Raw genomic sequence first — 13,235 nt, 5'->3', positions numbered from 1 at the left:
TGATAAATAATTTTAATTAAAATTAATAAGGATATTGTATATAAAAAGAAATTGCATGACTATACCTGCCACAAAGATCTGTTTCTAGTCCATAAAACACATGATAAACACAAGGAAGTACTAACAAGGAATCATTAGTTGAAGTTTAACCCACACAGACTACCTCGTGGCTGTGTGTATGTGTATGCATATATATACACATTTATGCATGCAATAAGGATTTCTCTCAAAAGATAAAATATGAAAATGTAGGAATTTAAAACAAAAAATAATTATTTTAGCAGCTAAAAAACTTTGTTTTATTTACTACTCTAAGTCTTCACTTTGGTTGGCATTTTGCAAGCCTTCATAAAGCCCTGAATAGTTTTCCAAGCCTTACACATATTTTATCTCATTCTGTCAACCCTCTGAGAACCTTAAAATTCATAAGGTTCTTAGGATAAATACCTTGCTTGATAATTTTCAGCAGCAGAGCCGAGAAAGACATAATAGTAAACCCTGAAATTGCTTTTATATGTGGCCAAGTCTATGCTAAGCACTTTAAAATATTAACTCATGGTCTTCCCAACAAGTCTCAAAGATATAGACACTGTCATCATTGCCATTTTACAGATGAGTGAACTGAGGTACAGAGAGGTTAAATAATTTGCCCAAGGTCACATGGAGAGTCAATGGCTGATTCAGGATTTATTCAGCCAGGTGATATTCAGATCTTATTTCCTCTAGAATGAATTTGAAAGGAAACTGCATCTCAAGTCACAATCCAGGCTGTAGGCACATTTATATCAACTGCAAAAGAATGAGAATTTCTTAGGGGAAAGAAAAGGACAGCTTAACATGGTTAAAGAGCATATTGCATTTTTAATTTAACCTAGCTAACACAATCACCTTGTCAGCCGAGTATTTAGAAGTAAGAAGATATTTATAACCAGATTGCTTAGAGTGTCCTAAGGCCACCATTTGTGTTCATATGGCACTGTGCCCAGGAAGATGTCATCTGTGTCAGAGAAATCCCTATTTACTCCAGAGAAGAATTAGACATAAGAGCAGGCAAAGCCTATTGTGCTGTCATAAGTGGGGCAGTGATGTCCTGGGTGTTTATGGTGTAGCCTCCAGGTACTGATGAACCAACAGAGATGTGAAGTTGTAAATAAAATTCACTATCTTGTCCTCCGGTCAGATTCAAAGAATAGCCCCAAATGAGCTTTCGAGAGAAATCTAGAAATCAATATCAGAGAGTGAATTAGAAATTAGACTTTTCGGAAGCTTAAGAAAATAATGGTCATCTTCATGAAGGGTCTACGAATATTAAAATATAAAAAAATGCTTAAGTGTGATATTAACATTTATGGTGTATTGTACATGATGACATTTACCTGACTAATGTTTTTTTAACACATACCCCTAAGTACAATGTACTACAAATGTGCTACTCACAAAATAATTACAGGATATATAAAAATATTAACTTATTGTATTCTATTGGGGGTATGCTCCATTAATGAAACACTCATTTACGTAGCATGATGAATGCCTTCTCTCACTGTATTAAAAAGAACAATTAAACCTGAGCTTTCATATACTCACCCCTAATTAGTTTCTACCCTAGAAGAAGAATTTTATTCCAGAGTCTACCATTCCAGCTATCTTTTATAACCTGCTCCCTGGAGGGAAGTTGGAAGAGGAACTATTTATTTTCATTATATCTCTTATGTCCCTTTTCATTAGTTCTCTTTTTTACTACGATTCAAGCCATTCTTTATTGTTTTAGAGTATATATAGTGCTATTGAGTCCTGCAACTACCCAAAACACACTATTAGTTGCCAGCAAGAATCTACGGAAAGAAACCTCGAGAGTGTATTTGTGCCTCTTCTCTAAAATTGTTAAATACAAGAACATTTTTCAGATAATTCTCCACTGATATATATATATATATATATATATATATATATATATATATATATATATATATATATATATATATATTTTTCGGCTGACTCAAGACACAAAATGGCATTATCACCAACATTTCAGTTTTATCAGCATCTCGAGTAAAAAAGATACTGCTCTTTTTTATTTAAAAAAAAAACTTCTTAAGTTATTTAGCCTATTTTATTCACTGATGTTTGAAAGCTACTACAACTTAACCCTTCATTCATTCATCATAAATATGTTGAGGTTCTATCTGGTGTGAGCCACTGAGCTAGAAATTAGGAACCCCTGCTCTCAAGTTTCTCAATTCTAACACATTTTCCTGCAAATTTCAACATTAGACCATTTAAGAAAGGATAAAGAAACTGATAAGGAATGAATTTGAACTACCAGAATGAGTACAAATTAGAAATAATCTTTAATACCTATCTGAATGAATGTTGAGATTGTAATATTCCTCTTCTGATGGACAGGAATGAATTTCAAGATCTAAATGCAATTTTCCAACAGTCTTATTCCTTTGCAACATCCCATGTGGGACTGTGACTTTTGGAAGTCTCAGTGTCCCATGAGTCACAATGTTCACTCTAGTATAATGCATATGTAGGTGTCAAGAGGCTAAGACATTATTTCATTCCTGTTTGCCCTTATCTTCTCATAGGTGTGTGTGTGTACGTGTGTGTGTGTGTATTTGATATTTTTGGGGGTAAAAAAAAGACCATTCTGAGTTGTTGGATTTAAAAAGTCATTTAGTCAGATTTCTATTTGGAGGAAAAGATTGTCCAATCTCTGTTTGATCCTCTCCAACATGTCCCCTCAGTAATCTCTTCATAGACACACTGGTCTTTCTCCACACATGTCCCTTTTGTGCATATAGAGTGGTCCTGGACAGTCAAATAATACACATCTAATTCAGCTGCTTTTTTTTTTTGAATTACAGAACCAGGACACCAAAATCAGAAGACTAATATGTTCAACACAGCACTGAGTTGTCACAAACAAGCATAAAACACATTAAATTGCAGACTCAGCTATGAAAATTTTACTTGCAGTTTCTTGGAATCAGAGACAAGATGCCCGTTGCTTTATAAGAAAATGATAGCAGGACCAAGCTCTTTTTGTACAAAAGCAGGTGGAGGGAATAAGGCCTATGGGGGGAAGGAGGGAGAGAGGGAGAGAAAGAGAGAAGAGAGAAGAGAGAAGAGAGAAAGTAAACACAAAGTAAGTCTATGGAAATGGACGTCCTTCACGTATGAACTGTTCCTCGGTCCCTATAGCTGTTTGTCATACTAAACTACCCTAAGCATTTTGTATCTGTTTCTTTTTTTCTTCTCCCTGTTCATTGCTTTATACAGTTGAAGCTAGAAGGTGATCATCTTCGTCTGTGAAATGCTTAGTAAATAGGAGGCACTAACTAAGCACCTGACCCAGGTCATCACATGGCATCCCCACAACGCACTTTGGAGTTAGGTATTATTCCTCTTATTCTGGAGGTGAACAAGTGGACCCTCAAGGATCTCACAGAATGAAGTAGAGCCAATATTTCTCCAAAGCCCACACCTTGAGTTCCCAGTGCTCAACTAATCGCTGATAATTGAAATGAAGATTTCTTTCCATTACTGCGTGAGCAGACTGGTTTTGTCCATATGTCCACTCAGGGACTTGGGCATTAAGAAAAGTTCATCTTTTCCAGAGGAGACTGCCAAGTTCTCATTCCATATAAGCTATAGCTTTGGAAGGAGCCAAGCATTTTAGGGATAATCCATGGTCTGGGAACTGCCTCCAAATTGAGTGGAGAAGATTGCCACTCTGCAGTCTCAATCAGCTTCATATGTAAAATTGCAAGGACTTTGGATTTTTGGGTTTATTGTGGTTAGTGGTGAAATTGGTTTAAATGGTCTGCTCACTAACCACTGTTTCCTCTTAACCCTCATTTAGTGGTTCGTAACTGGCCACAAGCAAAGGTGGCCATCCCTGCCTCCAAGTTTCTCCTGCCTCCCTCCACTTTAGTATTGCTGGTAAGTAAAACTACTCAATAGTTTAAGTGGAGTCCTAATTAATAAATCTGGTTCTTGCCTGACATGGGCTCATTTTTAACCAGGTAAACTCGTTAAACCTCTGCTCTTCATTTAGCCATGGGTGACCAGAGTATCATAATTTCAATTAAGCGCACTCAGTGATTTAATGGGCCTTGAGTTTTCTGTGTTCCCACAGTGTCCCATCTGAGGAGCTCGATCAGTATCGTTAGAAGTTTATTTAGTACAATGAGAGATCTCTCTGATTTGTCCTGAATTCGACCGAAGGCTTTAAAGACTAATGAAAGCAAACCGCTGGCTCCACAATTTCAAACAACCCATTTTGCTTTAACCGTAAATCAGCCAAGGGGTCTGAAATGCAGACAGTTTCCAGACAGACCAGGTCATCTGAGTTAATGAGACAACTTGTGCTAAGAAACAGTCCCCACCTCTACCAGCAGATGCCAGCACTTCCTCTTCTTGGGTTAGAAAGGGTTCGCTGGGTTTGGTCTCCACTCCACACACTCTGAGATTTTAAAAAAATAAAGGCAGATTAAAAGCAACACACACACACACACACACACACACGTATGCACGCACATTGTTCTCTATCTGCTTCATTCCCAGTTACTGCCCAATTAGTCACATCAAAGGGAATTCTCGGAAAAAGTTATCTGTTCTGTCATTGTTGTTACTGCCTTATTTGTGTGAATGTGTTGGTATCTAATAAACCACTTCTCTCTTCCCATTTAAAAGACTTTTCAAAGCTCTTATAGGCCAGGGTGGGTTGGTTTCTAATTTTAATATGTTCTTATAAAGCCGCTATCAATAGCAAATGCCCAATAAATGTTTTCTAACATTGACAGCTTTGCAAATACTGTAACATATGTAACTTGGACTGGTGGGTCGATACATGGTGGGGAAATCAGATGTGAGATGGTCGAGCTGTTCATTTTGGCTGTCTTTACAATCAATGAGCCAGACCAACTGAACCTGTAGTGATGCTTACTGATTACTGAGAAAGCTAAAACAAATGGATTGGCCATGCCGTCTGCCAAGGCCCATTCAAGGGCTATGACCCTTTTCAATATATAGACAGATGTCATCTTTTGAAAACCAATTATTAGAAATAACTCCCAGGTCCATCTAAAATTGATGCTACATTTTGGCTGCTAAATAAAAAAGAATTAGTTCGATTTGTTTCAATATATTTTATTGGGTAGGTTTTGCAGACCTGTTTCAAAAGCCCAAAGTTTATAAACTTTGGTGTTGGGCCACAAAAATAATGATTTTTGCCTCACCCCAACTTGCTTCTCTTTTCCTTCTTTGGGTAGCTTTTACTTTTGTGTCTAATTCAAAAGCTTGTAAACAGAGCAATAGTCTCAAATATATTTCCCAACTGTGAAGATAAAATCCTTTTAAAAAGATCCAGGTTCCAGAGTGATATGCAGGACTCCTAAGCCCTTTCTTATAACCCGCACAAGTGACTGGTTGTATTAAGCTACCACAGCTCCTCACTGCATTCTTTACTTCCAGCCAACTCATCCGTGACTGCTGGCAGGATACGTGCATTGTATGAGTTGCCTAATCCAAATGTCTCTGAGTTGCTAGGTTTAGGCTAAGACATTCCAATAAAAAGGCAGCCTTCCAGTCTTTGCTTAAACTTGATTCAAATCACATCTACTTAAAATGAATTACCTTCGCAGTATTTTCTTCAGGGCCTCTCTGGTTATGATAGAGATAAGAAACCAAAAGCTGCTATCAGTATTTTCAGTTAGACAAAAAGAGGAAAAATTAATCAAAATAAATCAATTCAAGGACAGTATTTCTAACTTCATTGGGTTTTCTTAAGGTTCAGGTAGAGATTGAGAGTAGGTGGGCCACTAAAGAAATATGGCTAAAGAAAGATGGGGGGAACTCAGATGTTTAAAATGTTTATTAGTCATCCTAATGTACTACTTTAGGGCATGCAAGAATGGACCCTTCCTTTCCATTTAATCAGAGCTTTGGAGGAATCACACTAAGGGAGATGACTTAATGGTAAAGTGGTTTTTTTTCTAGACATAAAGAAAGTTTTGCACAGAGATGGAGGGAAATAGAAGATACTGTATTGGATTACACTCAGAAGAAAGAGATAACAAGTGTGATGAAATAACCAAAGGCTTTTTAGTCTACTGTGGCAGGGACTGCTAGTTGTTTCACCAATCTACATTTATCTATTTTTTAAAATTTTATTTTACTAATAGAACTTTCTGAGTTTTATCTGAGTGTCTATCCAGTTGGAGATGACACTTCCTAGCCTTCCTTGAAGCTTAGGTCTGACCCCATGACTAAGTCTGGCTAATGAGCGGTGTGCAGAGTGATGTGTAACTTCTGGTCAAGCCCTTAAAAAGAAGCTGCTTGCTCTCCACTTTCTCTTTCTCTTTTCCCAAAGACTGGAAGATGTGGTTGTGGTAGTAGTGGTTCATGTTTGACCATGCAGACATCGTGGATGGTGAAACGGAACCAGCTGGACCACTTACTAGTTGGGATGTTTACTAGGCAGGTGGTTTGGTGCAGTGCCTAGCTAATCAAAGTGTGGTCCTTGGGTCATCAGCAGCAGCACCTGGGAACTTATTAGAAATGCAGAATCTTGGGTTCCACCTCAGGCCCGCTGAATTACAATCGCATTAAAAAAATCCCAACAATTTCTACACCAATTAAAAGTTGAGAAACATGGGTATAGTAGATAAAAGCATAGATTCTGGAGCCAGATCCAGAGTCCAAATCTAAATATGTGACAATTAATTGTGTTACTTTGGGCAAATTATTAAAACTCTCTGTGACTCAGTTTTCTCATTCATAAATTGGGGATATTAACAATCTCTCCCTCATAGGGTTGTTGTAAGAATTTTATCAGTTAACATATGTAAACGGATTGGTATAGAGCCATATAAAGACTTGCTATTATTATTACAAAAAGTTAACTTCTATCTCGTTTAAGCCATTTTGTCTCCTATAAAGCTGTCAAATCAACATCTTAACAAATTCGTACGCTGTTAAAATAATGGATGTGTGGGAAGATTTGGAGAAAGGTACAAATTAATTCAGTTCTTACAATTAGAATAACCATATGTCTTGGCTCTTTCAAGATGATCTTACGGTAAAATTTATTTACATTCAACAAATATTTAAGCACCTACTATATGTCAGGCATTTTTCTAGGTCTTAGGGATGTATCAGTGAAGACACCTGACAAAATCTCCACCCTCAGGAAGCTAATATTCTAGTGGAAGAGAGGGGGAGTGGCATAGAGATGAGGATTATCTAACAAGTTTGGGTCTCATTAGCATGTTGTGGTTCAGAACATGATTTCTGATTACCAGTTTGGAAAATTTAAACACCGTAAAAGAAGAAGTGAAAAATAGATTGAGATCTCCTGGGGCCTATGAGGTTGTGGTTATTACAAATCTGTCCAAGGCCACCAAGGTTTCTGCATAACGGAGAGGCTTTGTGACCACAGGAAATCTATATTCCAAAGCAAAGTCAGAAGACACTGCTTAGTGTGGAGCTGAGATGGTCGGTCTCCAGTTACGGTCTCTGATCAGGCTTACTCATTGCTGAAGGGCAGGCAAAGGGCTGCAGAGTGAGACCTTTCATGAGTATCACCGGGAAGTATCACTTCCTTATGAAGAGGCTTGACCATAATGAGAACTCATTTATATAGCTTTTTGGGAAGTGTCCAAATAACCAATTTTTTTTCATGGCTTGGATTTTTTGTGCTCTTTCTAATAAATCTTGTTTAACTCTGTGTCACAAATGTTTTTTTCCCTAACTTTTTCTCTAGCATTTTTGTAGTTTTAGTTCTTATATTTAGGTCGCTATATAACAATTTGAGTTAATTTTTGTTTAACATGTGAGGTAAGGGGCAAGGTTAATTTTTTTCCCCAGATATTCAATGTCCAACACAATATATAAAATGGACTATCCTTTTTCTACTGAATTGCCTGACTCTTTTGTCAACAATTGACCATAAATGAAGGGTTTATTTCTAATTATTGATTTACATATTTATCCTTATACCAATATCTCGGTATCTTGATTACCGTAGCTTTATAATAAATCTGGAAATTTATTAATCCTCCTTTTAAAAATCTTCAGCCTTATTTTTTATAAAAATTGTCTGGCTATTCTAAGTCCTTTTCCATTTGATATAAATTTTACTAATGTTGGGGAAACAGGCATACGCATGGGAAGTCCTAGGCAAACAGACATATATGTTCCTTGAAGAAGAATTGGAAATGATTGATTTTACATCTACAGCAGGACTGTGCATACATTAGCTAATAAAACACAATTTTCTACCGGACTTCCTCACTCTCTCTTATTTTGGAATTCTAGAAAGTCCATATTATGTCCACTTCTGGTTCTAAGAATATTGAAATGTTTCCCTGGACGTTCCAACCTTTTCTCTGAAGGAAGCGATGCAACTGAGGCTTACTTTGTACAGTACGTCCATTCATTCAGGAAACCTTCCTCACCTCCTTTTGTAAGATGCAGAGCTGTTGCCTCTTTGTTGGAGAAGTTCTCTTCTTTAGCCCATGTCTGTGTGAAGCAAAATCTGGAACTAGTAACAAACAGCAATCCCATAAATTAACTGTTTTATTACATTTTACAAATCAGCAAACTGAAGGATAAGTAACTTACCCAAAAGCATGCACCCGGATGGTAATTCCGGGGTTGGTCTCCCAGGGCTGCAGGTTTCAGAAGGGCAGGAACCATGCTTGTTTATTCAGTACACTATCCCCAGATGCCCAGAATAGTGCCCAGCACAGAATGGGAACTCAGCACATCTTTGTTGAATGAATGAGCAAATTTATGGTTTTGGTCGAGCCCATGAGTTACACAATAAGTGCAATTGTTTTTACATGGGCTGTTACTTTGGATATTAAAAGAGAAGTCTCCCATGCCCCCTCATCACCTTGCAGCTGTGCCTCTGAGGCCTGACAGTCTTTATCTTTCCAAGGAAAAGAGAAGATGCTGCCATATCTTTTTGCATACATCCTAAGCATACATAAATTTCTAATTCTGAGAAAATTATTTTATTTCTCTGCATTTTAAGTTACCCTATTTCATCAATTCTAAGACACATGTTTTCACATTCTGCTATCTCTGAAACCAGTATGTGTCCTATGATTAATGATATATCATAGTTTAATTGGCTGTATTGTTTTCTGGTTAGTGGTACATAAAATAATGGTATGTCATAGTTAATGATGTCTCAGATTTAAAGATATAAAGTTATTCATTTGTAATATGAAGATGATCATTTTACATTGGAATAATATGAAATTTCAATGGTGAATTTTCTTTGCCGGTATATGGTAGTGTGAATAACAAGCTTGGATAAGAATGGAAGTCTTTTTTTTTTTTTTTTTTGAGAAAGTAGTTAAGATTTTATTATCTGAACAAGTAAGAGATATAAAGCATAACATAAGATACAAATAAATTAATTGTTCTGATATTTTTAGACTCCATAGTTTCTCTATGGAAAAGCTGGTTACTTATGAGACAGGATATTTGAAAACTATAGGCATTTGAGACAGTGTTAAGACAATGACTAAACATGTGCACAGTGAGGAGAAACAAAGAGGCAGCCTCTCCATTTCCTTTCCTCAGTAAGGTATGCATGTGTTAAAGGTATGAGGCTCATTTTGGGGGGAAATGCCATTATATAGAAAAAAATTTAATTTCCTCCATTCTCTAGAAAAAAAAAGTTTCAGCCCCTGGGCTGAACAAGGAAACCAAAATAAGGTGACACTATTTTTACATGAGCCTCAAGAGTATAATCTAACTGTAGTTACCATTTTATTTACTTTTAAAAAGTTGAGTGCCAAAAGGTCTATATCAAACAGTACACCGAATTTTCTCCCTTACAAAGTTTCGACCAAATAAGGATTAAATCAATTTCACTTTAAAGTGCAAGGAAGAATATGTAAGACTATTCTCTGTGTGACACATGAAAGAGAAGCATCCCTCTTAACAGCATAGTCCCAAGAGCTACTACAGTAGAACTGGCTGCAGGAAAAGTGATCCATTAGGTCTACTAAGAGGGCAGGAACAGTCCAGTTTCAACAAAGAAACCCCTGCCATGTCTGATTTTTTTGTTTTAGGCAAGGCAACCCTTGGTTGACCTCACAGATTGCAAAGACCTTGTCAGCTTACAATCCCTTATTTTTTATTTTATTTTTTACCCCCATAGCACCTGGTCTTCCTAGGTGATCTCTTATCCAAGTACTAACCAGGCCTGAACCTGCTTAGCTTCCAAGATCAGATGGGATCGGACTTGTTCAGGGTGGCATGGCCGTAGACCACGTCTGATTTTTAATTATACCCATATCTCAATCAGATCTTGGGCATCTCTAACTGACAAGGCCATGCAGTACCAACATAGAGTCAAAAGAGCCAAAGTTGTGTAAACAGGTGTCTAAACTTTTCTCTCTACTCCATGATTTGCCAATGCTCTTTAGGGGAATAGACAGTTGTAAAGGAATCGAGAAATCTGGGTTTGGGAACAACACAAACACTATTTAACTAATAAGCAATGATTAAAGTTCTTATTTAGGATAAATGATATAAAAATAGATAATGGGGTTCTCCCCCCTTCCCCTGCCATACCATTGCTAAAATTATTTAGTCTGACTTTAAATTAAAGCAATACAAAATGGCTTCTTCTGTACAGTAAGGACAAGCTTTGCATTAATAGTTTCTCAAGAGCTAGTAACGTCTCTAGCTCTATCTTCAGTCTAACACATTTTTTTAAAAAAGGATACCTTCCCTATGTCAGAGCTACAGTAAAAGGGAACAAGACAGCCTCTATCCAGAATCCCTGGAATAGAAAGAACTCTAGAACTCAGTAGGCATTCAAGTTTGAGATTATGGGTCTGCAGCAATTATTTCTTCATTCTGTCCTTGAGATGTCCATCTTGTGGGGCCCGAACATTGTTGTATCACCAGCCATTCAGGTGGCCCGGCTCTAAATCAGTTCTACTGGAGTGGGCTTCTGGGTGTTAAAAACCTAAATCAGATTTCCGGAGGGGTCTTTGTTCAAAGAAGCTCCATTTATCTGATGAGTTTCTTCCTTATCTTCATTTTTAGAATTCATGGTGCTGGAATTGGGCCAGGTAAGGCTGTGGAAGAACCAGAAGAGTACCAACTTAGGGGAAGGGTGGGGATGCTACTTGGGGTGGACTGGGCTGATGCAGGTTGCCTCTCTTCTTTTGTTATCTCTCTACCGTGTAGCTTTAGTGTGTGGTATGCTCTTGCCACTCAAAGCTATGTACTTGATCTCCTCTGTGGGAGGGCCCTTGTAGGGTGTGCAGCCAGCATCTCTCGGCCTTGCTTTTTGCTTAAAACACTAGTGCTCGTCTGGGTCTGCTTTGTGATTAGGGAATTTATGATGACATGGTAGCTCTAGGTTTCACCACTGGGATCTCATTCACACAGTCAGTACCATAGGGGAGGGCATTGAGCCTCTCCTTGGTCTGCTTTGGTAAGGTCCTGATACCTGTGCTCTGGAGTCACTGGGATGCTGCCCATGACAGATAGGAGTCATGGCATAGGGTCTTTGAGGGCATCATCATGGCTGGATGCCTGGCAGTACATCCTGATGGGAAGGGACATCTTGCCCAGAGGCCCACTAGGCTCAAGAACAGGTTCTTTGAGTTCTCTCAAAGCCATTGAAAGACTGCAATCCAGATGCTTTAACTATATAGAATTCCAGAGCTGAGTCCCTGCCACTGTACTGAAATGATGTGACAATCATGCTGACAAACATTAACAAGGAACATTGTCAGCTACTGCAAATTAGCAAAGTCTATGGAAAGTTCTGTTTCTCTGCCAATATGGGGCTGCCTGTGGCCTGAGCTCTAGCACTAAAAGGCTCTGAAGGCCCATGTCTGTTGGATATGGTGCAGTTGGACCCGAACCAGGGTGTACTGGACACTGAACGTGACCATGTATCAGGTGTTGATGGACAAGTGCTGGCTGCCAGAAATCTCAGGCTCCAGCATTCACTTTGCTCTTTAAGAACTAAGTGACATTGGGCAAGACACAGTGTCTCTGAGCCTCAGTTTCCTTGTCTGAAAAATAAAGATAGAATGCCTGCTGTATCTACTTCACAGGGTTCTTGTAACATCAATCAATCCTTGTTCTCATTGATTTTATGCAGCAGTGGAGGTATAAGTGTGTGAAATAAAAGAAAATATGTGGGAAAATATTTTGTAAAGTTTAAAGGGGCACACAACCGTAAAAATTTCTGTTTGTTACTTTTCGATAATAAATACAGGCTGAAATGTCATAATTTTCATGTTCGATTAAAGTCAATCGACATTTTTGAGGCCCTGCTTTTGTACATGACCCTTTGGGAATGTTAAGTTATATGAATGCACTTTAAGTATAGAAAGGCATTTTTCTGTGTGTGTGTGGTAAGCTTCCCAGCCCCCTAAGCAAAGATTTATAGAAAATAATTAGAAATCAGTGTCCTGGGGTACTGTGGCTTTCTCTCTAACACCCACATTTTGATTTTTGCTGATTCACCTTTCATAGGAAAAAAAATATGGGTCCCATAGCTCAGTGCTAGAAATAACTGGAAGAACACAGGAGGAGAATGGAGGGCAAGGATAGAAGAGAAAAGAAGGACCTGGGCATGGGAAAGAAGAAAAAATGATGTACAAGGAAAATCAGTCCTTCCGATTATGGCATGATATAGAAAGAAGGAACCAAACTATAAAAAATGGAAAGTGAGGACCTCAGATTCAATCAATTGGATGCCAGGTGGACACAGCTTTTAAAAAATGAGGCTATTATCACTGAAGTTCATTTGACAGAGCTTACGTGTGAGAGTGAAGTGATGATCACTCTTGTCCACGATCATAAAATAAGGTGCCAGGGTGATTTATCACTCTGCTCTTTTAATACACCCCAACTTTAAGAAGCATCTATAAATTTGGGTCTCACCTTTAAAAACTCTATGTCATCTTAGATTGACCTAGTCCCTGGCACACAGTAGGCATTCAATAAGTGTTTGATGAATAAATGAACTAAAAGAACGTATACCTACTTATGTTAATTTATGTTTTCATGGGGTTGAAGAATTCAAGACTAGAAAAGAATTTGTTTCCCTTCTTACTCTTTTCAGAATTTCCTTAAACATGAGACTCTCAGTGAAGGTTCCTCCAGTCTATATAGATAACATAGTAATAGCTGATATCTATTTGATGATTGCTGTTCCAGGCACTGTGCTAAGA

General features: G+C 37.9%; 2 pseudogenes; both read right to left on the bottom strand.

The window, feature by feature from the left end:
- Positions 1–10,180: 10,180 nt before the first annotated feature.
- Positions 10,181–10,299, bottom strand: LOC120596913 (uncharacterized; annotated as a pseudogene).
- A 649-nt stretch (positions 10,300–10,948) lies between these two features.
- On the bottom strand, positions 10,949–11,762 carry LOC120603469 (putative monooxygenase p33MONOX; annotated as a pseudogene).
- Between the last annotated feature and the right edge of the window lie 1,473 nt (positions 11,763–13,235).

This window comes from Pteropus medius, unplaced genomic scaffold, assembly GCF_902729225.1.
Source record: "Pteropus medius unplaced genomic scaffold, Ma_sr-lr_union100, whole genome shotgun sequence".
Lineage (NCBI taxonomy): Eukaryota > Metazoa > Chordata > Mammalia > Chiroptera > Pteropodidae > Pteropus > Pteropus medius.
Note: the sequence above shows the minus strand (reverse complement) of the source record. Positions and strands in the feature narration are given on the sequence as shown.